The sequence below is a fragment of the Pseudophryne corroboree genome, chromosome 1 (genome assembly GCF_028390025.1).
Source record: "Pseudophryne corroboree isolate aPseCor3 chromosome 1, aPseCor3.hap2, whole genome shotgun sequence".
NCBI lineage: Eukaryota > Metazoa > Chordata > Amphibia > Anura > Myobatrachidae > Pseudophryne > Pseudophryne corroboree.
In genome coordinates, this window is record NC_086444.1 from 3,082,223 (window position 1) to 3,107,733 (window position 25,511).

At 50.3% G+C, this 25,511-nt stretch overlaps 1 protein-coding gene across 2 annotated transcripts in view; it reads left to right on the forward strand.

Annotated features, from left to right (window-relative positions):
* The first annotated feature begins 398 nt into the window (after positions 1-398).
* The window catches only part of RGP1 (RGP1 homolog, RAB6A GEF complex partner 1), a 102,505-nt gene continuing 77,392 nt past the window's right edge, over positions 399-25,511 (forward strand). The window contains exon 1 of one of the 2 annotated variants that reach the window (XM_063957479.1): positions 399-545. The gene's annotated coding sequence lies outside the window, so the exon portion shown is untranslated. The remainder of the gene's footprint in view (positions 546-25,511) is intronic. The other variant, XM_063957478.1, reaches the window with a different exon arrangement.

Sequence of the window (25,511 nt, forward strand, 5' to 3'; positions counted from 1 at the left end):
CTCTCCCTGTTACTCCAGCCTGTCTCTCTCCCTGTTACTCCAGCCTGTCTCTCTCTCTCCCTGTACTCCAGCCTGTCTCTCTCCCTGTTACTCCAGCCTCTCTCTCTCTGTTACTCCAGCCTGTCTCTCTCCCTGTACTCCTGTCTCTCTCCCCGTCTCCCAGCCGCCGGCTGCAGCTGCAGGATACAGTACACACAGACACAGTGCTCCCTGCTGGACACAAGAGCCCCAGCACCGCTGAGCACAAGCTGTCTCCATACAGGAAGTGACGTGCAATACGCCAGTGTACCAGACTCCGCAGACATGGCGACTCACTCTCTGCCCCCAGTGACAGGACTCTGTGTCACCCGCACATGCGCACTGGCGGAAACTGGACGACGGCTCGCCAGAAGGAGAGTCACGTGGTCAGAGTTTAGAGACGACACAGTGTGGGTGTGGCCTCTGTGTAGTCTAATTACTTGTGGGCGTGGTCAGCCACAGTACCGTTTCCGGGGGGAATCCGAAGCCTAACTACTACGGTATCTCTACCCCAGCCTTATACTGAGGTAATATATCCTTATACAGAGGTCTGTAGCCTATGTATATCTCTATCCCAGCCTTATACTGAGGTAATATATCCTTATACAGAGGTCTGTAGCCTATGTATATCTCTATCCCAGCCTTATACTGAGGTAATATATCCTTATACTGAGGTCTGTAGCCTATGTATATCTCTATCCCAGCCTTATACTGAGGTAATATATCCTTATACTGAGGTCTGTAGCCTATGTATATCTCTATCCCAGCCTTATACTGAGGTAATATATCCTTATACAGAGGTCTGTAGCCTATGTATATCTCTATCCCAGCCTTATACTGTGGTAATATATCCTTATACGGAGGTCTGTAGCCTATGTATATCTCTATCCCAGCCTTATACTGAGGTAATATATCCTTATACAGAGGTCTGTAGCCTATGTATATCTCTATCCCAGCCTTATACTGAGGTAATATATCCTTATACTGAGGTCTGTAGCCTATGTATATCTCTATCCCAGCCTTATACTGAGGTAATATATCCTTATACTGAGGTCTGTAGCCTATGTATATCTCTATCCCAGCCTTATACTGAGGTAATATATCCTTATACTGAGGTCTGTAGCCTATGTATATCTCTATCCCAGCCTTATACTGAGGTAATATATCCTTATACTGAGGTCTGTAGCCTATGTATATCTCTATCCCAGCCTTATACTGAGGTAATATATCCTTACTAGGTGCTTCATCGCGCCCTACGGGCGCTCTTCACACCGTCGCAATGGGCTACGCCCCCTTAACCCTTGCATGCCTTTCTGGGGTTCAATATTTGTGTTATATGGAGTATCACCTGCATTCCTTTGTTAGTGGTTAAATATTGCACAATGAAAGGGTGTGCGATGGTGAAGGAGGCGCAGCCCCTTGCGACGGCGTGAACAGCACCTGCAGGCCACAATGTACAGAATGTAGCGGGTGCGGGGGGTACTGCGGATGGTGTCTGTAGATGCTGCGGATGGAGGGGGGGGCAGAAGTGGGGGTGGGGCCCGGATGGGGAAGGGTTGGGAGGTGCTGCGGGTGGGGGAGGGGCAGAGGAGTGGGGGATGCAGATGGGGGAGGGGTCCGGAGGCACTGCAGGTGGGGGAGGGGCAGGGGTGCCATGGGTGGGGGAGGGGCAGGTGTGGGGATGTTGCAGATGGGTGAAGGGTTCCGGAGGTGCTGTGGGATGGGAAGGGGCGGGAGTGCTGCTGGTGGGGTAGGGGTCCGTAGGCGCCATGGGTAGGGGAGGGGCAGGTACGGGTGTTGCGGCAGATGGGGAAGGAGGTCCGGAGGTGCTGCAGGTGGTGGTGGGGCAGGTGCGGGGGTGCCATTGGTGGGGGAGGGGTGGGTGAGGGGGGGACCGCGGATGGAGGAGGGTGTCTGCAGATGCTGCGGGTGGAGGGGGGCAGGTGTGGGGGAGACATATAAGGGGGGTGAATGGTGGAGGGGGCCTGGAGATTGCTGGGGGTGGTGAAGGGGCGGAGGAGTGGGAGCCGCGGGTGGTGTAGGGGGTCTGGAGGCACAGCATGTGGGGGAGGGGTGGAGTGCCGCATGTGGTGGAGGGGAAGGTGCGGAGGTGTGGTGCATTGGGGAGAGGTCTGGAGGTGCTGCGGGTACTGTACCTGCCAAAAAGGTAGTTGGAGGGTATGCAGTAACAGGGCCAGGACAGGGGTGACAGGGTCAGAACAGGGTTGACTGGGCCAGGACAGGGGTGACAGGGTCAGAACAGGGGTGACAGGGTCAGAACAGGGGTGACGGGGCCAGGACAGGGGTGACGGGGCCAGGACATGGGCGATGGGGCCAGGACAGAAATGACAGGGACAGGATAGGGGTGACAGGGTCAGTGTAGGGGCGGCAGGACCAGGACAGGGGTGACAGGGCCAGTATAGGGTTGACAGGGCAAGCACAGGGGTGACAGGGCCAGGATAGGGGTAGCAGGGCCAGCATAAGGGTGACAGGGCCAGGATAAGGGTGAAAGGGTCAGGATAAGGGTGAAAGGGCCAGGATAAGGGTGGCAGGTCAAGGCCAGGGGTGACAGGGACATGACAGAACACAGGGCACGGGAGAGATTGGTATTAGGGACAGAACAGTGGTGACAGACAGATGTGTGTTACCGGAGTCACTGCTGCTGGCTGCTGCTGTTCCACTCCAACCTGTTTGGATCTGCTGCTGGTGGAGACTTGGCATGGCTGACTCTCTCAGGCTGGAGTCCTGCTTCCTCTGCCCGTCCGCATCCCTCCCCCCTCCTCAGTCACACACCGCAGACCTCGCGCGGCTGCCGGGCACTGTGGTAAGGGGAGACTGGGAGTGACTGGTTAGCCCCCAGGAGATGCTGATGCTGGAGGGAGGAGGGGGTCATAGCATGCACGTGGCGCGTACCTCACGGCTGCTGGGCACTATGGTAAGGGGAGACTGGGAGTGACTGGTTAGCTCCCAGGAGACGCTGATGCTGGAGGGAGGAGGGGGTCAGAGCCTGCACGCGGCGCGGACTTCTGCAGCGCTACCCGCCGGCTAAAGTGTGTGAAGGAGCTGGGCGCAACTCACTGCGGGTGGCAGCGCTGCAGCTAGCGGTGGGGTCGCAGGGGCTGGAGATAACAGAGGCAGTACGGAAAGTGCACAGCGGCTGGTGACCCACAAAACTACAGCTAAGAAGCGTGGAGTGTGCCAGAATGTGACGCTCCTCCGCGCCAGAGAGACCCTGCTGAGTATGCTGATGTGGGGGTCAAGTATGGCATACCCCCTCACACACCCCCATACCTCCCAAATGTCCCAATTTTCGCGGGACAGTCCCATTTTTTGGGGTCTGTCCCGCTGTCCCACCCGCGGGTCGCAGTGTTCTGCGGGTGGGGGAGGGGGGAGCAGTTGGAAAGCTCCTGTACTCGCTGTTCTGCTTAGCAGAGCAGCGGTGAATAGTGGAGACAGAGGGAGAGGGGGCATCAGGGGGTACGGATTAAGGGGGAGTTCCAGCAGCAGAGCCGGATTAAGGTGGGGGGGGGGGCAGGCGGTATGTACCGTTGGCCCCACAGTTTTAGGGCCCCCCCCGGCTCGAGTAGCTCTGTCCCAGCTCAGAAGCTTCCCCCCCCCCCCCCCGTCCTGCCAGCAACAGCGGCAGCATTGTGCTACAGTCAGCACACGCTGCTGCGTATTGGCAGGTCTGTGGTGTTACAGGGAGGCAGCAGTCTCCCTGCTTTCTTCTGCCTGTGCGGGTGTATAGGGGGAGCGACCACCTCCTCTGGATTTACCCCTAGCTGAGGGGCCAAAATCCCATAAAAAAAAAAAAAAACAAAAAAAAAACCAGAAATTTGCATAATGGGCGTGGCCTCGCGGCACGCGATTAGGCCACGCCCCCAACCCACAGCAGGCACAGCAATGAGATAGGGCTCCCCTGTCTCAAGTACCCTGTGCCCCCCGGACTCATAATCAGCCCCTGGGGGCATGCCAGCAGCTCACAGAGCGCTGGGCATGCCCCCTCACTGACGAAAACGGGGCCCTCCCGCGAAGCCACGCCCCGTTTTCGCCGTGTGTGTGTGTGTGTGTGTGTGTGTGAAAGCTGGGAGGTATGCACCCCTGCCTGTGCCATGTCCATACTATCTGCTTCTGCAGCTGCTCCTAGTGTCCTATAGATTTGGCCAGATCTGTGACTCATTTGACTAACTCCGCCCACTATTGTGACTCCGCCCAGCGTTAGCAAATGAATCACAAGATCACAGATCTGGGCTATTATATAGATTTGGCCAGATCTGTGACTCATTTGACTAACTCCGCCCACTGTTGTGACTCCGCCCAGCGTTAGCAAATGAATCACAAGATCACAGATCTGGGCTATTATATAGGAGATACTGAGGTCTGTAGCCTATGTATATCTCTATCCCAGCCTTATACTGAGGTAACATATCCTTATACTGAGGTCTGTAGCCTATGTATATCTCTATCCCAGCCTTATACTGAGGTCTGTAGCCTATGTATATCTATCCCAGCCTTATACTGAGGTAATATATCCTTATACTGAGGTCTGTAACCTATGTATATCTGTAGCTCAGCCTTATACTGAGGTAATATATCCTTATACTGAGGTCTGTAGTCTATGTATAGCTATATCCCAGCCTTATACTGAGGTCTGTAGCCTACGTATATCTCTATCCCAGCCTTATACTGAGGTAATGTGTTCTTATACTGCTGTAATATATCCTTACACTGAAGTAATATATCTATCCCAGCCTTATACTGAGGTAATGTGTTCTTATACTGAGGTAATGTGTTCTTATACTGAGGTAATATATCCTTATACTGAGGTCTGTAACCTATGTATATCTGTAGCTCAGCCTTATACTGAGGTAATATATCCTTATACTGAGGTCTGTAGTCTATGTATATCTATATCCCAGCCTTATACTGAGGTCTGTAGCCTACGTATATCTATATCCCAGCCTTATACTGAGGTCTGTAACCTATGTATATCTATATCCCAGCCTTATACTGAGGTCTGTAGCCTACGTATATCTCTATCCCAGCCTTATACTGAGGTAATGTGTTCTTATACTGCTGTAATATATCCTTACACTGAAGTAATATATCTATCCCAGCCTTATACTGAGGTAATGTGTTCTTATACTGAGGTAATATATCCTTAAACTAAAGTAATATATCTTTCTCATACGTCCTAAAGGATGCTGGGGATGCTTCAAGAACTATGGGGTATAGACGGGATCTGCAGGAGACATGGGCACTTTAAAACTTTGAATGGGTGTGAACTTGCTCCTGCCTCTATGCCCCTCCTCCAGACACCAGTTAGATTCTGTGCCCAGTGAGACAGGGGAGCTCTCCTGAGTTTCTCTGAAAAGACTTTATGTTATGTTTATTATTATAGAAACATAGAATTTGACGGCAGATAAGAACCACTTGGCCCATCTAGTCTGCCCCTTTATTTTTTATCCTTTAGGCAATCTCAACCCTTTTTTAACCTTAATTCTTTGTAAGGATATTCATATGCCTATCCCAAGCATGATTAAATTGCCCTACAGTCTTAAGCCTCTACCTCTAACATGTATAGTTTGGAGGAGAGAAGGGAAAGGGGGGACATGATAGAAACTTTCAAATATATCAAGGGTCTTAACAAAGTTCAGGAGGGAAACCTTCTTCAAAGGAAAAGAAGTATTAGAACTCGAGGGCATACATTGAGACTGGAGGGGGGGAGGTTCAGGGGAAATTTAAGGAAAAATTACTTCACAGAAAGGGTAGTGGACAAGTGGAATAGTCTCCCATCAGAGGTGGTAGAGGCTAAGACTGTAGGGCAATTTAAACATGCATGGGATAGACATAAGGATATCCTTACAAAGAATTAAGGTTAAAAAAGGGTTGAGATTGCCTAAAGGATAAAATAAAAAAGGGGCAGACTAGATGGGCCAAGTGGTTCTTATCTGCCGTCAAATTCTATGTTTCTCTAACGTCCTAAGTGGATGCTGGGGACTCCGTCAGGACCATGGGGAATAGCGGCTCCGCAGGAGACAGGGCACAAAAAGTAAAAGCTTTTGGACCTAGGTGGTGTGCACTGGCTCCTCCCCCTATGACCCTCCTCCAAGCCTCAGTTAGATCTTTGTGCCCGGCCGAGAAGGGTGCAATCTAGGTGGCTCTCCTGAGCTGCTTAGAAGTAAAAGTATACTTAGGTTTTTTTATTTTCAGTGAGTCCTGCTGGCAACAGGCTCACTGCAGCGTGGGACTAAGGGGAGAAGAAGCGAACTCACCTGCGTGCAGAGTGGATTGGGCTTCTTGGCTACTGGACATTAGCTCCAGAGGGACGATCACAGGCCCAGCCATGGATGGGTCCCGGAGCCGCGCCGCCGGCCCCCTTACAGATGCTGAAGCAAGAAGAGGTCCATAAATCGGGGGCAGAAGACTTTCCTGTCTTCATAAGGTAGCGCACAGCACTGCAGCTGTGCGCCATTGCTCTCAGCACACTTCACACTTCGGTCACTGAGGGTGCAGGGCGCTGGGGGGGGGCGCCCTGGGAAGCAATGAATTTACCTTATTTGGCAAAAAATACATCACATATAGCTCCTGGGCTATATGGATGTATTTAACCCCTGCCAGTTTTCCTATAATGGTGATGTCACCCCCTAGGGAGTCGACACCTGAATGGATGGCCGTAATTAAGGAATTACGTGACAGTGTCGGCACGTTACAGAAAACTGTTGACGACATGAGACAGCCGGCAGCTCAGTTAGTGCCTGTCCAGGCGTCTCAAACACCGTCAGGGGCTATTAAACGCCCGTTACCTCAGTGGGTCGACACGGACCCAGACACAGACACTGACTCCAGTATCGACGGTGAAGAAACAAACGTATTTTCCAGTAGGGCCACACGTTACATGATCACGGCAATGAAGGAGGTTTTGCACATCTCTGATACTGCAAGTACCACGAAAAGGGGTATTATGTGGGGTGTGAAAAAACTACCCGTAGTTTTTCCTGAATCGGATGAATTGAATGAAGTGTGTGATGAAGCGTGGGTTACCCCCGACAAAAAACTGCTAATTTCTAAAAAATTATTGGCACTATATCCCTTCCCACCAGAGGTTAGGGCTCGTTGGGAAACACCCCCTAGGGTAGATAAGGCGCTCACACGCTTATCAAAACAAGTGGCGTTACCGTCTCCAGAAACGGCCGCCCTTAAGGAGCCAGCAGATAGGAGGCTGGAAAATATCCTTAAAAGTATATACACACATACTGGTGTTATACTGCGACCAGCAATCGCCTCAGCCTGGATGTGCAGTGCTGGGGTGGCGTGGTCGGACTCCCTGACTGAGAATATTGATACCCTGGATAGGGACAGTATTTTATTGACTATTGAGCATTTAAAAGATGCATTTTTATATATGCGAGATGCACAGAGAGATATTTGCACTCTGGCATCAAGAGTAAGTGCGCTGTCCATTTCTGCCAGAAGAGGGTTATGGACGCGACAGTGGTCAGGTGATGCGGATTCAAAACGGCACATGGAGGTATTGCCGTATAAAGGGGAGGAGTTATTTGGGGTCGGTCTATCAGACCTGGTAACCACGGCAACGGCTGGGAAATCCACATTTTTACCTCAAGTCACCTCTCAACAGAAAAAGACACCGTCTTTTCAGCATCAGTCCTTTCGTTCCCATAAAGGCAAGCGGACAAAAGGACAGTGATATCTGCCCCGGGGTAGAGGAAGGGGAAAAAGACTGCAGCAGACAGCTTCTTCCCAAGAACAGAAGCCCTCTTCCGCTTCTGCCAAGTCCTCAGCATGACGCTGGGTCCTTACAAGCAGACTCAGGTACGGTGGGAGGTCGTCTCAGAAATTTCAGCGCGCAGTGGGCTCACTCGCAAGTGAACCCCTGGATCCTGCAAGCAGTATCTCAGGGGTACAAATTGGAATTCGAGACGTCTCCCCCTCGCCGGTTCCTGAAGTCTGCTTTACCAATAGCTCCCTCCGACAGGGAGGCGGTATTGGGAGCCATTCACAAGCTGTACTCCCAACAGGTGATAATAAAAGTACCCCTCCTACAACAAGGGAAGGGATATTACTCCACACTGTTTGTGGTACCGAAACCAGACGGTTCGGTGAGACCGATTTTAAATCTAAAATCTTTGAACACTTATATCAAAAGGTTCAAATTCAAGATGGAATCACTCAGAGCAGTGATAGCGAACCTGGAAGAAGGGGACTATATGGTGTCTCTGGACATCAAGGATGCCTATCTCCATGTCCCGATTTGCCCTTCTCACCAAGGGTATCTCAGGTTCGTAATACAGAACTGTCATTATCAGTTTCAGATGCTGCCGTTTGGATTGTCCACGGCACCCCGGGTCTTTACCAAGGTAATGGCCGAAATGATGATTCTTCTTCGAAGAAAAGGCGTATTAATTATCCCTTACTTGGACGATCTCCTAATAAGGGCAAGGTCCAGAGAACAGTTAGAAGTCGGAGTAGCACTATCTCAAGAAGTACTACAACAGCACGGGTGGATTTTAAATATTCCAAAATCGCAGCTGATTCCGACGACACGTCTGCTGTTCCTAGGGATGATTCTGGACACAGTCCAGAAAAAGGTGTTTCTCCCGGAGGAGAAAGCCAGGGAGTTATCCGAGCTAGTCAGGAACCTCCTAAAACCAGGAAAGGTGTCAGTGCATCAATGCACAAGGGTCCTGGGAAAAATGGTGGCTTCTTACGAAGCGATTCCATTCGGCAGATTCCACGCAAGAATTTTTCAGTGGGATCTGCTGGACAAATGGTCCGGATCGCATCTTCAGATGCATCAGAAAATAACCCTGTCTCCAAGGACAAGGGTATCTCTTCTGTGGTGGCTGCAAAGTGCTCATCTCCTAGAGGGCCGCAGATTCGGCATTCAGGACTGGATCCTGGTGACCACGGATGCCAGCCTGAGAGGCTGGGGAGCAGTCACACAAGGAAGAAACTTCCAGGGAGTGTGGTCAAGCCTGGAGACTTCACTTCACATAAATATACTGGAACTAAGGGCAATTTACAATGCTCTAAGCCTAGCAAAGCCTCTGCTTCAGGGTCAGCCGGTGTTGATCCAGTCGGACAACATCACAGCAGTCGCCCACATAAACAGGCAGGGCGGCACAAGAAGCAGGAGGGCAATGACAGAAGCTGCAAGGATTCTGCAATGGGCGGAAAATCATGTGATGGCACTGTCAGCAGTGTTCATTCCGGGAGTGGACAACTGGGAAGCAGACTTCCTCAGCAGACACGACCTACACCCGGGAGAGTGGGGACTTCATCCGGAAGTCTTCCTCATGATTGTGAACCGTTGGGAAAAACCAAAGGTGGACATGATGGCGTCACGCCTCAACAAAAAACTAGACAGGTATTGCTCCAGGTCAAGAGACCCGCAGGCAATAGCTGTGGACGCTCTGGTAACACCTTAGGTGTTCCAGTCGGTGTATGTGTTCCCTCCTCTGCCTCTCTTACCCAAGGTACTGAGAATTATAAGACGGAGAGGAGTAAGAACTATACTAGTGGCTCCGGATTGGCCAAGAAGGACTTGGTACCCGGAACTTCAAGATATGCTCACAGAGGACCCGTGGCCTCTGCCGCTAAGAAGGGACCTGCTTCAGCAGGGACCCTGTCTGTTCCAAGACTTACCGCTGCTGCGTTTGACGGCATGGCGGTTGAACGCCGGATTCTGAAGGAAAAAGGCATTCCAGATGAAGTTATTACTACCCTGATTAAAGCTAGGAAGGATGTAACCGCACAGCATTATCACCGTATTTGGCGAAAATATGTTGCGTGGTGCGAGACCAAGAAGGCCCCGACAGAGGAATTTCAACTAGGTCGTTTCCTACATTTCCTGCAAACAGGACTGTCCATGGGCCTAAAGTTAGGGTCCATTAAGGTTCAAATTTCGGCCTTGTCGATTTTCTTTCAGAGAGAATTGGCTTCATTTCCTGAAGTTCAGACTTTTGTAAAAGGGGTACTGCATATACAGCCTCCCTTTGTGCCCCCAGTGGCACCTTGGGATCTCAATGTAGTTTTGGGATTCCTAAAATCACATTGGTTTGAGCCACTTGCCACGGTGGAATTAAAATTTCTCTAACGTCCTAGTGGATGCTGGGGACTCCGTCAGGACCATGGGGAATAGCGGCTCCGCAGGAGACAGGGCACAAAAGCAAGCTTTTAGGATCACATGGTGTGTACTGGCTCCTCCCCCCATGACCCTCCTCCAAGCCTCAGTTAGGTTTTTGTGCCCGGCCGAGAAGGGTGCAATCTAGGTGGCTCTCTTAAAGAGTTACTTAGAAAAAGTTTTTAGGTTCTTTATTATCAGTGAGTCCTGCTGGCAACAGGCTCACTGCATCGAGGGACTTAGGGGAGAGATTTTCAACTCACCTGCGTGCAGGATGGATTGGATTCTTAGGCTACTGGACATAGCTCCAGAGGGAGTCGGAACACAGGGCTCGCCCTGGGGTTCGTCCCGGAGCCGCGCCGCCGACCCCCCTTGCAGACGCTGAAGATGAAGAGGTCCGGAACCAGGCGGCAGAAGACTCTCAGTCTTCATCAGGTAGCGCACAGCACTGCAGCTGTGCGCCATTGTTGTCAGCACACTTCACACAGCGGTCACGGAGGGTGCAGGGCGCTGGGGGGGGGCGCCCTGGGCAGCAATGTATAATACCTGTATGGCGAAAAATACATCACATATAGCCCTTGAGGCTATATGGATGTATTTAACCCCTGCCAGATATCTAAAACTCCGGAGAAGAAGCCTGCCGAAAAGGGGGCGGGGCCTATTCTCCTCAGCACACAGCGCCATTTTCCCTCACAGAAAGGCTGGTGGGAAGGCTCCCATGCTCTCCCCTGCACTGCACTACAGAAACAGGGTTAAAACAGAGAGGGGGGGCACTGATTTGGCGATATGTATATATATTAAAATGCTATAAGGGAGGAATACTTATATAAAGGTTGTCCCTGGATAATTATAGCGTTTTGGTGTGTGCTGGCAAACTCTCCCTCTGTCTCCCCAAAGGGCTAGTGGGTCCTGTCCTCTATCAGAGCATTCCCTATGTGTGTGCTGTATGTCGGTACGTGTGTGTCGACATGTATGAGGAAAATATTGGTGAGGAGGCGGAGCAAATTGCCTGTAATGGTGATGTCACTCTCTAGGGAGTCGACACCGGAATGGATGGCTTATTTATGGAAATTACGTGACAATGTCAACACGCTGCAAGCCGGTTGACGACATGAGAGGGCCGGCGAACAAATTAGTATCTGTCCAGGCGTCTCAAACACCGTCAGGGGCTGTAAAATGCCCATTTACCTCAGTCGGTCGACACAGACCCAGACACGGACACTGATTTCAGTGTCGACGGTGAAGAAACAAACGTATTTTCTTTTAGGGCCACACGTTAAGGGCAATGAAGGAGGTGTTACATATTTCTGATACTCCAAGTACCACAAAAAAGGGTATTATGTGTGAGGTGAAAAAACTACCTGTAGTTTTTCCTGAATCAGATAAATTAAATGAAGTGTGTGATGATGCGTGGGTTTCCCCCGATAGAAAATTATTGGCGGTATACCTTTTCCCGCCAGAAGTTAAGGCGCGGTGGGAAACACCCCTCAGGGTGGATAAGGCGCTCACACGCTTATCAGAACAAGTGGCGGTACCATCTACGGATAGGGCCGTACTTAAGGAGCCAGCTGATAGGAGGCTGAAAAATATCCTAAAAAGTATACACACACATGCTGGTGTTATACTGCGACCAGCGATCGCCTCAGCCTGGATGTGCAGAGCTGAGGTGGCTTGGTCGGATTCCCTGACTAAAAATATTGATACCTTTGACAGGGACAGTATTTTATTGACTATAGAGCATTTAAAGGATGCATTTCTATATATGCGAGATGCGCAGAGGGATATTTGCACTCTGGCATCAAGAGTAAATGCGATGTCCATATCTGCAAGAAGATGTTTATGGACACGACAGTGGTCAGGTGATGCAGATTCCAAACGGCACAAAGATGTATTGCCGTATAAAGGGGAGGAGTTATTTGGGGTCGGTCCATGGGACCTGGTGGCCAGGGCAACTGCTGGAAAATCCACCGTTTTTTACCCTAAGTCACATCTCTGCAGAAAAAGACACCGTCTTTTCAGCCTCAGTCCTTTCGTCCCTATAAGAGTCATATCTGCCCAGGGATAGAGGAAAGGGAAGAAGACTGCAGCAGGCAGCCCATTCCCAGGAACAGAAGCCCTCCACCGCTTCTACCAAGTTCTCAGCATGACGCTGGGACCGTACAGGACCCCTGGATCCTACAAGTAGTATCCAAGGGGTACAGATTGGAATGTCGAGAGGTTTCCCCCCTCGCAGGTTCCTGTAGTCTGCTGTACCAATGTCTCCCTCCGACAGGGAGGCAGTATTGAAAACAATTCACAAGCTGTATTCCCAGCAGGTGATAATAAAATTACCCCTCCGACAACAAGGAAAGGGGTATTACTCCACACTATATGGTGGTACTGAAGGCTAGGTGAGACCTATTCTAAATCTGAAAAATTTGAACACTTACAAGGGTTCAAATCCAGATGGAGTCACTCAGAGCAGTGATAGCAAAGAACAAGGGGACTATATGGTGTCCCGGGACATCAGGGATGCTTACCTCCATGTCCCAAAATTTGCCTTTTCTCACCAAGGGTACCTCAGGTTCGTGGTACAGAACTGTCACTATCAGTTTCAAGACGATGCCGTTGGATTGTCCAAGGCACCCCGGGTCCTTACCAAGGTAAAGACCGAAAGGAGGATTCGTCTTCAAAGAAAATGGACGACCTCCTGATAAGAACAAGGTCCAGAGAACAGTTGGAGGTCGGAGTAGCACTATCTCAAGTAGTTCTACGACAGCACGGGTGGATTCTAAATATTCCAAAACCGCAGTTGTTCCGACGACACGTCTGCTGGTCCTAGGGATGATTCTGGACACAGTCCAGGAAAAGGTGTTTCTCCCAGAGGAGAAAGCCAGGGAGTTATCCGAGCTAATCGGGATCCTCCTAAAACCAGGAAAAGTGTCAGTGCATCATTGCACAAGAGTCCTGGTAAAAATGGTGGCTTATTACGAAGCGCTTCCATTCGGCAGATTTCACGCAAGAACTCTTCAGTGGGATCTGCTGGACAAATGGTCCGGATCGCATCTTCAGATGCATCAGCGGATAACCCTATATCCAAGGACAAGGGTGTCTCTCCTGTGGTGATTACAGAGTGCTCATCTTCTAGAGGGCCGCAGATTCGGCATTCAGGATTGGATGCTCGTGACCACGGAGGCCAGCCTGAGAGGCTGGGGAGCAGTCACACAAGGAGTGTGATCAAGTCTGGAGAATTCTCTCCACATAAATATACTGGAGCTAAGAGCAAATTTATAATGCTCTAAGCTTAGCAAGACCTCTGCTTCAAGGTCAGCCGGTATTGATCCAGTGGGATAACATCACGGCAGTCGCCCACGTAAACAGAAAGGGCGGCACAAGAAGCAGGAGGGCAGTGGCAAAACTGCAAGGATTTTTCGCTAGGTGGAAAATCATGTGATAGCACTGTCAGCAGTGTTCATTCCGGGAGTGGACGACTGGGAAGCAGACTTCCTCAGCAGGCACGACCTCCACCCGGGAGAGTGGGAACTTCATCGGGAAGTTTTCCGCATGATTGTGAACCGTTGGGAAAGACCAAAGGTGGACATGATGGCGTCCCGCCCGAACAAAAAATGGGACAGGTATTGCGCCAGGTCACGAGACCTTCAGGCGATAGCTGTGGACGTCCTGGTAACACCGTGGGTGTAACAGTCGGTGTATGTGTTCCCTCCTCTGCTTCTCATAACCAAGGTATTGAGAATTATAAGAATAGAGGAGTAAGAACTATACTCGTGGCTCCGGATTGGCCAAGAGGGACTTGGTAACCGGAACTTCAAGAGATGCTCACAGAGGACTAATGGCCTCGGGAGCTAAGAAGGGATTTGCTTTCAGCAAGTACCATGTCTGTTCCAAGAGGAACCGTGGCATCGGCCTTTAAGAAAGGACCTGCTCCAGCAGGGACCTTGTCTGTTCCAAGACTTACCGCGACTGCGTTTGACGGCATGGCGGTTTGAACGCCGGATCCTAAGGGAAAAGGCATTCCGGAAGAGGTCATACCTACCCTGGTCAAAGCCAGGAAGGAGGTGACCGCACAACGTTATCACCACGTGGTAAAAATATGTTGCGTGGGTGAGGCCAGGAAGGCCCCACGAAAAAATTTCAACTAGGTCGATTTCTGCACTTCCTGCAAACAGGAGTGTCTATGAGCCTCAAATTGGGGTCCATTAAGGTTCAAGTTTCGGCCCTATAGATTTTCTTCCAGAAAGAATTGGCTTCAGTTCCTGAAGTCCAGACGTTTGTCAAGGGAGTATTGCATATACAGCCCTTGTGTGCCTCCAGTGGCACCGTGGGATCTCAACGTAGTGTTGGGATTCCTCAAATCATATTGGTTTGAACCACTCAAATCTGTGGATTTGAAATATCTCACATGGAAAGTGACCATGCTGTTGGCCCTGGCCTCGGCCAGGCGATTGTCAAAATTGGCGGCTTTGTCTTACAAAAGTCCATATTTGATTTTCCATTCGGGACAGGGCAGAACTGCGGACTCGTCCCCAGTTTCTTCCTAAGGTGGTGTCAGCGTTTCACCTGAAACAACCTATTGTGGTGCCTGCGGCTACTAGGGACTTGGAGGACTCCAAGTTGCTAGACGTTGTCAGGGCCCTGAAAATATATATATATATATATATATAATTCCAGGACGGCTGGAGTCAGAAAGTCTGACTTGCTGTTTATATTGTAGGCACCCAAAAAGCTGGGTGCTCCTGCTTCTAAGCAGACGATTGCTCGTTGGATTTGTAGTACAATTCAGCTTGCACATTCTGTGGCAGGCCTGCCACAGCCAAAATCTGTAAATGCCCATTCCACAAGGAAGGTGGGCTCATCTTGGGCGGCTGCCCGAGGGGTCTCGGCTTTACAACTTTGCCGAGCAGCTACTTGGTCAGGGGCAAACACGTTTGCTAAATTCTACAAATTTGATACCCTGGCTGAGGAGGACCTGGAGTTCTCTCATTCGGTGCTGCAGAGTCATCCGCACTCTCCCGCCCGTTTGGGAGCTTTGGTATAATCCCCATGGTCCTGACGGAGTCCCCAGCATCCACTAGGACGTTAGAGAAAATAAGATTTTACTTACCGATAAATCTATTTCTCATAGTCCGTAGTGGATGCTGGGCGCCCATCCCAAGTGCGGATTGTCTGCATTACTTGTACATAGTTATTGTTACAAAAAAATCGGGTTATTATTGTTGTGAGCCATCTTTTTTAGAGGCTACTTCATTGTTATCATACTGTTAACTGGGTTCAAATCACAAGTTGTACGGTGTGATTGGTGTGGCTGGTATGAGTCTTACCCGGGATTCAAGATCCTTCCTTATTGTGTACGCTCGTCCGGGCACAGTACCTAGCTGAGGCTTGGAGGAGGGTCATGGGGGGAGGAGCCAGTACACACCATGTGATCCTAAAAGCTTGCTTTTGTGCCCTGTCTCCTGCGAAGCCGCTATTCCCCATGGTCCTGACGGAGTCCCCAGCATCCACTACGGAGTATGAGAAATAGATTTATCGGTAAGTAAAATCTTATTATCTCACATGGAAAGTGGTAATGTTGTTGGCCCTGGCTTCTGCCAGGCGAGTATCTGAATTGGCGGCTTTATCCTATAAAAGCCCTTACCTGATATTTCATTCGGATAGGGCGGAATTGAGGACTCGTCCTCAATTTCTTCCTAAGGTGGTTTCAGCGTTTCACCTAAACCAACCTATTGTGGTGCCTGCGGCTACTAGGGACTTGGAGGACTCCAAGTTGCTGGACGTAGTCAGGGCCCTGAAAATATATGTTTCCAGGACGGCTGGAGTCAGGAAATCTGACTCGCTGTTTATCCTGTATGCACCCAACAAGCTGGGTGCTCCTGCTTCTAAGCAGACGATTGCTCGTTGGATTTGTAGTACAATTCAGCTTGCACATTCTGTGGCAGGCCTGCCACAGCCAAAATCTGTAAAAGCCCATTCCACAAGGAAGGTGGGCTCATCTTGGGCGGCTGCCCGAGGGGTCTCGGCTTTACAACTTTGCCGAGCAGCTACTTGGTCAGGGGCAAACACGTTTGCTAAATTCTACAAATTTGATACCCTGGCTGAGGAGGACCTGGAGTTCTCTCATTGCAAGGTCGGTTGACGACATGAGACGGCCGGCAAACCAATTAGTACCTGTCCAGGCGTCTAAAACACCGTCAGGGGCGTTAAAACGTCCTTTTACCTCAGTCGGTCGACACAGACACGGACACTGACTCCAGTGTCGACGGTGAAGAAACAAACGTATTTTCCTTTAGGGCCACACGTTACTTGTTAAGGGCAATGAAGGAGATGTTACATATTTCTGATACTACAAGTACCACAAAAAAGGGTATTATGTGGAGTGTGAAAAAACTACATGTGGTTTTTCCTGAATCAGATAAATTAAATGAAGTGTGTGATGATGCGTGGGTTTCCCCCGATAGAAAATTATTGGCGGTATACCCTTTCCCGCCAGAAGTTATGGCGCGTTGGGAAACACACCTTAGGGTGGATAAGGCGCTCACACGCTTATAAAAAACGGACGCCCTCAAGGAGCCAACTGATAGGAGGTTGGAAAATATCCTAAAAAGTATATACACACATACTGGTGTTATACTGCGACCAGCGATCGCCTCAGCCTGGATGGGCAGCGCTGGGGTGGCTTGGTCGGATTCCCTGACTGGAAATATTGATACCCTTGACAGGGACAGTATTTTATTGACTATAGAGCATTTAAAAGATGCATTTCTATATATGTGAAACTCTGGCATCAAGAGTAAGTGCGATGTCCATATCTGCCAGACGATGTTTATGGACACGACAGTGGTCAGGTGATGCAGATTCCAAACGGCACATGGAAGTATTGCCGTATAAAGGGGAGGAGTTATTTGGGGTCGGTCCATCGGACCTGGTGGCCACGGCAACAGCTAGAAAATCCACCTTTTTTACCCCAAGTCACATCTCAGCAGAAAAAGACATAGTCTTTTCAGCCTCAGTCCTTTCGTCCCCATAATATCTGCCCAGGGATAGAGGTAAGGGAAGAAGACTGCAGCAGGCAGCCCATTCCCAGGAACAGAAGCCTTCCACCGCTTCTGCCAAGTCCTCAGCATGACGCTGGGGCCGTACACACAGGTGCGGTGGGGGGTCGTCTCAAGAGTTTCAGCACGCAGTGGGCTCACTCGCAAGTGGACCCCTGGATCCTACAAGTAGTATCCCAGGGGTACAGATTGGAAATTCGAGACGTCTCCCCCTCGCAGGTTCCTGAAGTTTGCTTTACCAACGTCTACCTCCGACAGGGAGGCAGTATTGGAAACAATTCACAAGCTTTATTCCCAGCAGGTGATAATCAAAGTACCCCTCCTACAACAAGTAAAGGGGTATTATTCCACACTATATTGTGGTACTGAAGCCAGACGGCTCGGTGAGACCTATTCTAAATGGAGTCACTCAGAGCAGTGATAGCGAACCAGGAAGAAGGGGACTATATGGTGTCCCTGGACATCAAGGATGCTTACCTCCATGTCCAAATTTGCCCTTCTCACAAAGGGTACCTCAGGTTCGTGGTACAAAACTGTCACTATCAGTTTCAGACGCTGCCGTTTGGATTGTCCACGGCGCCCCGGGTCTTTACCAAGGTAATGGCCGAAATGATGATTCTTCTTCAAAGAAAAGGCGTCTTAATTATCCCTTACTTGGACGATCTCCTGATAAGGGCAAGGTCCAGAGAACAGTTGGAGGTCTGAGTAGCACTATCTCAAGTAGTTCTACGACAGCACGGGTGGATTCTAAATATTCCAAAATCGCAGCTGTCTCCGACGACACGTCTGCTGTCCCTAGGGATGATTCTGGACACAGTCCAGAAAAAGGTGTTTCTCCCAGAGGAGAAAGCCAGGGAGTTATCCGAGCTAGTCAGGAACCTCCAAAAACCAGGAAAAGTGTCAGTGCATCATTGCACAAGGGTCCTGGGAAAAATGGTGGCTTCTTACGAAGCGATTCCATTCGGCAGATTTCACGCAAGAACTTTTCAGTGGGATCTGCTGGACAAATGGTCCGGATCGCATCTTCAGATGCATCAGCGGATAACCCTGTCTCCAAGGACAAGGGTGTCTCTTCTGTGGTGGCTGCAGAGTGCTCATCTACTAAAGTGCCACAGTTATGCATTCAGGACTGGGTCCTGGTGACCACGGATTCCAGCTTGAAAGGCTGGGGAGCAGTCACACAGGGAAAAAATTTCCAGGGAGTGTGATCAAGTCTGGGGACTTCTCTCCGCATAAATATACTGGAGCTAAGAGCAATTTACAATGCTCTAAGCTTAGCAAGACCTCTGCTTCAAGGTCAGCCGGTATTGATCCAGTGGGACAACATCACGGCAGTCGCCCACGTAAACAGACTGGGCGGCACAAGAAGCAGGAGGACAATGGCAGAAACTGCAAGGATTCTTCGCTGGGCGGAAAATCATGTGATAGCACTGTCAGCAGTTTTCATTCCGGGAGTGGACAACTGGGAAGCAGACTTCCTCAGCACGACCTCCACCCGGGAGAGTGGGGACTTCATCGAGAAGTTGTTTCCACATGATTGTGCACCGTTGGGAAAGACCAAAGGTGGACATGATGGCGTCCCGCCTGAACAAAAAACTGGACAGGTATTGCGCCAGGTCAAGAGACCCTCAGGAAATAGCTGTGGACGTTCTGGTAACACCATGGGTGTACCAGTCGGTGTATGTGTTCCCTCCTCTGCTTCTCATACCAAAGGTACTGAGAATTATAAGACGTAGAGGAGTAAGAACTATACTCGTGGCTCCGGATGGGCCAAGAAGGACTTGGTACCCGGAACTTCATGAGATGCTCACAGAGGACTCAGGGCCTCTGCCGATAAGAAGGGACTTGCTTCAGCAAGTACCATGTCTGTTCCAAGACTTACCGCGGGTGCGTTTGACGGCATGGCGGTTGAACGCCGGATCCTAAGGGAAAAAAGGCATTCCGGAAGAGGTCATTCCTACCCTGGTCAAAGCCAGGAAGGAGGTGACCGCACAACATTATCACCACATGTGGCGAAAATATGTTGCGTGGTGTGAGGCCAGGAAGGCCCCACGAAGAAATTTCAACTCGGTCGATTCCTGCATTTCCTGCAAACAGGAGTGTCTATGGGCCTCAAATTGGGGTCCATTAAGGTTCAAATTTCGGCCCTGTCGATTTTCTTCCAGAAAGAATTGGCTTCAGTTCCTGAAGTCCAGAAATTTGACAAGGGAGTACTGCATATACAACCCCCTTTTGTGCCTCCAGTGGCACTGTGGGATCTCAACGTAGTCCTGGGATTCCTCAAATCACGTTGGTTTAAACCGCTCAAATCTGTGGATTTGAAATATCTCACATGGAAAGTGACCATGATGTTGGCCCTGGCCTCGGCCAGGCGAGTGTCAGAATTGGCGGTTTTGTCTCACAAAAGCCCATATCTGATTGTCCATTCGGACAGGGCAGAGCTGCGGACTCGTCCCCAGTTTCTCCCTAAGGTGGTGTCAGCGTTTCATCTGAACCAGCTTATTGTGGTACCTGCGGCTACTAGAGACTTGGAGGACTCCAAGTTGCTAGATGTTGTCAGGGCCCTGAAAATATAAATTTCCAGGACGGCTGGAGTCAGGAAAACTGACTTGCTGTTATCCTGTATGCACCCAAAAAAAAACTGGGTGCTCTTGCTTCTAAGCAGACGATTGCTAGTTGAATGTGTAGTACAATTCAGCTTGAACATTCTGTGGCAGGACTGCCACAGCCAAAATATATAAATGCCCATTCCACAAGGAAGGTGGGCTCATCTTGGGCGACTGCCCGAGGGGTCTCGGCTTTACAACTTTGCCGAGCTGCTACTTGGTCAGGGGCACACCCTGGCTGAGGAGGACCTGGAGTTCTCTCACTCGGTGCTGCAGAGTCATCCGCACTCTCCCGCCCGTTTGGGAGCTTTGGTATAATCCCCATGGTCCTGACGGAGTCCCCAGCATCCACTTAGGACGTCAGAGAAAATAAGATTTTACTTACCGATAAATCTATTTCTCGTAGTCCGTAGTGGATGCTGGGCGCCCATCCCAAGTGCGGATTGTCTGCAATACTTGTATATAGTTATTGTTACAAAAAAATCGGGTTGTTATTGTTGTGAGCCGTCTGTTCAGAGGCTCCTACGTTTGTCATACTGTTAACTGGGTTTAGATCACAAGTTATACGGTGTGATTGGTGTGGCTGGTATGAGTCTTACCCGGGATTCAATATCCTTCCTTATTGTGTACGCTCGTCCGGGCACAGTATCCTAACTGAGGCTTGGAGGAGGGTCATAGGGGGAGGAGCCAGTACACACCACCTGATCCTAAAGCTTTAGTTTTGTGCCCTGTCTCCTGCGGAGCCGCTAATCCCCATGGTCCTGACGGAGTCCCCAGCATCCACTACGGACTACGAGAAATAGATTTATCGGTAAGTAAAATCTTATTTTTTACACATTACGGCAGACAGCGTCCCCCTTTTTACACATTACGGCAGAGAGAGTCCCCTTCTTACATATTACGGTAGACAGCATCCCCTTTTCTCTGACGTCCTAGTGGATGCTGGGAACTCCGTAAGGACCATGGGGAATAGCGGCTCCGCAGGAGACTGGGCACAAAAGTAAAGCTTTAGGACTACCTGGTGTGCACTGGCTCCTCCCCCTATGACCCTCCTCCAAGCCCCAGTTAGATTTTTGTGCCCGACCGAGAAGGGTGCACACTAGGGGCTCTCCTGAGCTCTTAGTGAAAGTTTAGTTTTAGGTTTTTTATTTTCAGTGAGACCTGCTGGCAACAGGCTCACTGCATCGAGGGACTAAGGGGAGAAGAAGCGAACTCACCTGCGTGCAGAGTGGATTGGGCTTCTTAGGCTACTGGACACCATTAGCTCCAGAGGGACCGAACACAGGCCCAGCCTCGGAGTCCGGTCCCAGAGCCGCGCCGCCGGCCCCCTTACAGAGCCAGAAGCAAGAAGAGGTCCGGAAAATCGGCGGCAGAAGACATCCTGTCTTCACCAAGGTAGCGCACAGCACTGCAGCTGTGCGCCATTGCTCCTCAGCACACTTCACACTCCGGTCACTGAGGGTGCAGGGCGCTAGGGGGGGGCGCCCTGAGCAGCAATAGAAACACCTTGGCTGGCGAAAATACATCACATATAGCCCCCAGGGCTATATGGATGAATTTTAACCCCTGCCAGATTCCACATAAAAGCGGGAGAAAAGGCCGCCGCGAAGGGGGCGGAGCCTATCTCCTCAGCACACAGGCGCCATTTTCCTTCACCGCTCCGCTGAAAGGACGTCTCCCTGACTCTCCCCTGCAGTCCTGCACTACAGAAACAGGGTAAAAAAGAGAGGGGGGCACTAATTGGCGTAATAATCACAAATAGCAGCTATAAGGGGGAAAAACACTTATTTAAGGTTATCCCTGTATATATATATAGCGCTCTGGTGTGTGCTGGCATACTCTCCCTCTGTCTCCCCAAAGGGCTAGTGGGGTCCTGTCCTCTGTCAGAGCATTCCCTGTGTGTGTGCTGTGTGTCGGTACGTTGTGTCGACATGTATGAGGAGGAAAATGATGTGGAGGCGGGGCAATTGCCTATAATAGAGATGTCACCCCCTAGGGAGTCGACACCTGAGTGGATGATCTTATGGAAGGAATTACGTGACGGTGTCAGCTCTTTGCAAAAAACAGTTGATGACATGAGACAGCCGGCTACTCAGCTTGTGCCTGTCCAGGCGTCTCAAAAGCCATCAGGGGCTCTAAAACGCCCGTTACCTCAGATGGTAGATACAGACGTCGACACGGATACTGACTCCAGTGTCGACGGGGAAGAGACAAACGTGACTTCCAGTAGGGCCACACGTTACATGATTGAGGCAATGAAAAATGTTTTACATATTTCTGATAATACCAGTACCACTAAAAAAGGTATTATGTTCGGTGAGAAAAAACTACCTGTAGGTTTTCCTGAATCTGAGGAATTAAATGAGGTGTGTGATGAAGCGTGGGTTTCCCCCGATAAAAAACTGATAATTCCTAAAAAATTATTGGCATTATATCCTTTCCCGCCAGAGATTAGGGCGCGTTGGGAAACACCCCCTAGGGTGGATAAAGCACTCACACGCTTATCAAAACAGGTGGCTCTACCCTCTCCCGAGACGGCCGCCCTTAAGGATCCTGCTGATAGAAAGCAGGAAGGTATCCTAAAATGTATTTACACACATACTGGTGTTATACTGCGACCGGCAATCGCCTCAGCCTGGATGTGCAGTGCTGGGTTGGCGTGGTCGGATTCCCTGACTGAAAATATTGATACCCTAGATAGGGACAGTATATTACTGACTATAGAGCATTTAAAAGATGCATTTCTATATATGGGTGATGCACAGCGGGATATTTGCCGACTGGCATCAAGAGTAAGTGCGCTGTCCATTTCTGCCAGAAGAGGGTTATGGACGCGACAGTGGTCAGGTGATGCGGATTCCAAATGGCATATGGAAGTATTGCCTTATAAAGGGGAGGAGTTATTTGGGGTAGGTCTGTCAGATCTGGTGGCCACGGCAACAGCTGGGAAATCCACATTTTTACCCCAGGTCGCCTCTCAACATAAGAAGACGCCGTATTATCAGGCGCAGTCCTTTCGTCCCCATAAGGGCAAGCGAGCGAAAGGCTCCTCATTTCTGCCCCGGGGCAGAGGAAGGGGAAAAAGGCTGCAACAGACAGCAAATCCCCAAGAACAGAAGCCCTCTCCCGCTTCTGCCAAGTCCTCAGCATGACGCTGGGGCTTTACAAGCGGACTTAGGCACGGTGGGGGCACGTCTCAAGAATTTCAGCGCGCAGTGGGCTCACTCGCAGGTAGACCCCTGGGTCCTTCAGGTGGTATCTCAGGGGTACAAATTGGAATTCGAGACACCTCCCCCTCGCCGGTTCCTAAAGTCTGCTTTACCGACGTCTCCCTCTGACAGGGAGGCGGTATTGGAGGCCATTCACAAGCTGTATTCTCAGCAGGTGATACTCAAGGTACCCCTCCTGCAACAGGGCAAGGGGTATTATTCAACGCTGTTTGTGGTACCGAAGCCGGACGGCTCGGTGAGACCTATTTTAAATCTGAAATCTTTCAACACTTACATACAAAGGTTCAAGTTCAAGATGGAGTCACTCAGAGCAGTGATCGCGAACCTGGAAGAAGGGGACTATATGGTGTCTCTGGACATCAAGGATGCTTACCTCCATGTCCCAATTTACCCTTCTCACCAAGGGTACCTCAGGTTTGTGGTACAGAACTGTCACTATCAGTTTCAGACGCTGCCGTTTGGATTGTCCACGGCACCCCGGGTCTTTACCAAGGTAATGGCCGAAATGATGATACTTCTTCGAAGAGAAGGCGTCTTAATTATCCCTTACTTGGACGATCTCCTGATAAGGGCAAGATCCAAGGAACGGTTAGTAGTCGGAGTAGCACTATCTCAAGTAGTGTTACGACAGCACGGGTGGATTCTAAATATCCCAAAATCACAGCTGATTCCGACGACACGTCTGCTGTTCCTAGGGATGATTCTGGACACAGTCCAGAAAAAGGTATTTCTTCCGGAAGAAAAAGCCAGGGAGTTATCCGAGTTAGTCAGAAACCTCCTGAAACCAGACCGGGTCTCAGTGCATCAATGCACAAGGGTCCTGGGAAAAATGGTGGCTTCCTACGAAGCGATTCCATTCGGCAGATTCCACGCAAGAACATTTCAGTGGGATCTGCTGGACAAATGGTCCGGATCGCATCTTCACATGCATCAGCGGATAACCCTGTCTCCAAGGACAAGGGTGTCTCTCCTGTGGTGGTTACAGAGTGCTCATCTCCTAGAGGGCCGCAGATTCGGCATTCAGGACTGGATCCTGGTGACCACGGATGCCAGCCTGAGAGGCTGGGGAGCAGTCACACAGGGAAGAAATTTCCAGGGCTTGTGGTCAAGCCTGGAAACGTCACTTCACATAAATATCCTGGAACTAAGGGCCATTTACAATGCTCTAAGCCAAGCAAGACCTCTGCTTCAGGGTCAGCCGGTGTTGATCCAGTCGGACAACATCACGGCAGTCGCCCACGTAAACAGACAGGGCGGCACGAGAAGCAGGAGGGCAATGGCAGAAACTGCAATGATTCTTCGCTGGGCGGAAAATCATGTGATAGCACTGTCAGCAGTGTTCATTCCGGGAGTGGACAACTGGGAAGCAGACTTCCTCAGCAGACACGACCTCCACCCGGGAGAGTGGGGACTTCATCCAGAAGTCTTCCACATGATTGTAAACCGTTGGGAAAAACCAAAGGTGGACATGATGGCGTCCCGCCTCAACAAAAAACTAGACAGGTATTGCGCCAGGTCAAGGGACCCTCAGGCAATAGCTGTGGACGCTCTGGTAACACCGTGGGTGTACCAGTCAGTGTATGTGTTCCCTCCTCTGCCTCTCATACCCAAGGTACTGAGAATCATAAGAAGGAGAGGAGTAAGGACTATACTAGTGGCTCCGAATTGGCCAAGAAGGACTTGGTACCCGGAACTTCAAGAGATGCTCACAGAGGAACCGTGGCCTCTACCTCTAAGAAGGGATCTGCTCCAGCAGGGACCCTGTCTGTTCCAAGACTTACCGCGGCTGCGTTTGACGGCATGGCGGTTGAACGCCGGATCCTGAAGGAAAAAGGCATTCCGGATGAAGTCATCCCTACCCTGATCAAAGCCAGGAAGGATGTAACTGCACAACATTATCACCGTAATTGGCGTAAATATGTTGCGTGGTGCGAGGCCAGGAAGGCCCCTACAGAGGAATTTCAACTGGGTCGTTTCCTGCATTTCCTGCAAACAGGACTGTCTATGGGCCTAAAATTAGGGTCCATTAAGGTTCAAATTTAGGCCCTGTCGATTTTCTTCCAGAAAGAACTGGCTTCAGTTCCTGAAGTTCAGACGTTTGTCAAGGGGGTACTGCATATACAACCTCCTTTTGTGCCTCCAGTGGCACCTTGGGATCTCAATGTAGTTTTGGGGTTCCTAAAATCACATTGGTTTGAACCACTCACCACTGTGGACTTAAAATATCTCACATGGAAAGTGGTAATGCTGTTGGCCCTGGCTTCAGCCAGGCGTGTCTCAGAATTGGCGGCTTTATCCTATAAAAGCCCTTACCTAATTTTTCATTCGGACAGGGCAGAATTGAGGACTCGTCCTCAATTTCTCCCTAAGGTGGTTTCAGCGTTTCACCTGAACCAGCCTATTGTGGTACCTGCGGCTACTAGGGACTTGGAGGACTCTAAGTTGCTGGACGTAGTAAGGGCCC